The sequence below is a fragment of the Aotus nancymaae genome, unplaced genomic scaffold (genome assembly GCF_030222135.1).
Source record: "Aotus nancymaae isolate 86718 unplaced genomic scaffold, 86718_ANA_hifiasm-v0.15.2.pri h1tg000009l, whole genome shotgun sequence".
In the NCBI taxonomy this organism is placed as follows: domain Eukaryota; kingdom Metazoa; phylum Chordata; class Mammalia; order Primates; family Aotidae; genus Aotus; species Aotus nancymaae.
The window spans coordinates 10,071,400-10,073,769 of NW_026988420.1; the positions used below are offsets into that span (position 1 = coordinate 10,071,400).

At 43.8% G+C, this 2,370-nt stretch overlaps 1 pseudogene; it reads left to right on the top strand.

The window, feature by feature from the left end:
• LOC105725948 (calponin-3-like) lies at positions 1–1,550 on the top strand (annotated as a pseudogene).
• Positions 1,551–2,370: the final 820 nt, after the last annotated feature.

Sequence of the window (2,370 nt, forward strand, 5' to 3'; positions counted from 1 at the left end):
AGCTGGGTGTGGTGGTGCGTGCCTGTAATCCCAGCTCCTCAGGAGGCTGAGGCAGAAGAATTGCTTGAATCTGGGTGGCAGAGGTTGTGGTGAGCCGAGATCGTGTTACTGCACTCTAGCCTGGGAGACAGAGCGAGACTTCATCTCAAAAAAAAAAAAAAGAAAGATGGGGGAAGCGAAGTGCGAGAGACCTGGGACCCCAGCGCAGTCTCTTCCTGCTGCCTGAACCACCATGACCCACTTCAACAAGGGCCCTTCCTACGGGCTCTTGGCCGAGGTCAAGAACAAGATTGCTTCCAAGTATGATCATCAGGCAGAAGAAGATCTTCGCAATTGGATAGAAGAGGTGACAGGCATGAGCATTGACACCAACTTCCAACTGGGCTTAAAGGATGGCATCATCCTCTGCAAACTCATAAACAAGCTACAGCCAGGCTCAGTGAAGAAGATCAGTGAGTCCTCGTTGAACTGGCCTCAGTTGGAGAATATTGGCAACTTTATTAAAGCTATTCAGGCTTATGGAATGAAGCCACATGACATATTTGAAGCAAATGATCTTTTTGAGAATGGAAACATGACCCAGGTTCAGACAACTCTGGTGGCTCTAGCAGGTCTGGCTAAAACAAAAGGATTCCATACAACCATTGACATTGGAGTTAAGTATGCAGAAAAATAGACAAGACGTTTTGATGAAGGAAAATTAAAAGCTGGCCGAAGTGTAATTTGTCTGCAGATGGGAACCAACAAATGTGCCACCCAGGCAGGTATGACAGCTTATGGGACTAGGAGGCATCTTTATGATCCCAAAATGCAAACTGACAAACCTTTTGACCAGACCACAATTAGCCTGCAGATGGGCACTAACAAATGAGCCAGGCAGGGATGTTAGCACCAGGTATAAGAAGCGATCTCTATGATCAGAAGCTAACATTACAGCCAGTGGACGATTCAACAATTTCTCTACAGATGGGTACCAACAAAGTTGCTTCCCAGAAAGGAATGAGTGTGTATGGACTTGGGCAGCAAGTATATGATCCCAAATACTGTGCTGCTCCGACAGAACCTGTCATTCACAACGGAAGCCAAGGAACAGGAACAAATGGTTTGGAAATCAGTGATAGTGATTATCAGGCACAATACCCCGATGAGTATCATGGCGAGTACCAGGGTGACCACCCCAGAGATTACCAATATAGCGACCAAGGCATTGATTATGAGAGCCACACAGAAGGAGCTCGGTATTTAGCCCATTGTTTTTATCCAGTGAGAATCAAGCTAGCCTCGAGTAAGTTTTATCTTGTCTTCCTAAAACACTATCAAGCTTATTGTACTTTTAAGAAAAATTGCCTTACATACATTCCTTTTTCTGCCTCTTCCCTCAATAGTTGCCTTTCACTGCTGTAACAGTTAAATCCTACAGCATAACCAATAACTCGCATATGAAGTAAAAAGGAATACTATGAAAGGGGCATACTCTTGTACAGCCAGTTCTTTTATGCAAAAATCTATGCATTTTTACAGTCTTACATTAAACTGGTATTTTCACACAATAGGAAATTATTATTTTTTTTCTTACAGTTTAGTGTGTCTGGTTTCTACATGGAAGACTAAACTCATGCTTATTGCTAAATGTGGTCTTTGCCAACTAAATCTAAGATGCAGCATTTTAGAAAATTACATATCAATGTTTCTACAGTATTGTTTGCTAATTTTTAAATAAAGTCATGATCAGTGTGAAAAAAAAAAAGAAAGAAAATTGAGTTTCACGTGGAGAACATATGAGTCTCCTTGGGCTGCCATAACAAAATAACTGTGAACTGGGTTCAGCCACTGACTGAGTGGCTTCAACAACAGACATTTATTTCTTACTGGAAAGTCGAGGATCAAGGTGCAGCAGATGTGGTTTCTGGTGAGGATGCTGTAACTTGTCTTGCAGATGGCAGCTTCTTGCTACGTCCTCACACTGCAGAGAGAGAGAGAGACAGAGAGAAAGGATGGGGAGAAGGCAGGGAAGGGAGAGAGAGAACTCTGGTCTCTCTTCCTCTTGGTATAAAGCCATTCATTCCATCTCTCTTGACCTTATCCTTAATCACTTCCCAAAGCCCCTGCGCCCTGCAACTCCAAATACCATCACACTGGGGATTAGGGCTATGACCTATAAATTTTGGAGGAACACAGTTCAGTCCATAGCAGGTAGTAATAAAAAATACAAGCGGTGCTCTGCACTTTTGGCAGCTGAAGAATCTAAACGCTTGTGCCTGACGCCTCCTTTCTGCTTCTCTGGCCTTGCTGGCCTCATGACCAGGGGCTCACGCTGGGCCCAGATTGTCCCTCAAAGGGCAGTCAGGAATTTACTTGAAAGGAGCGCTG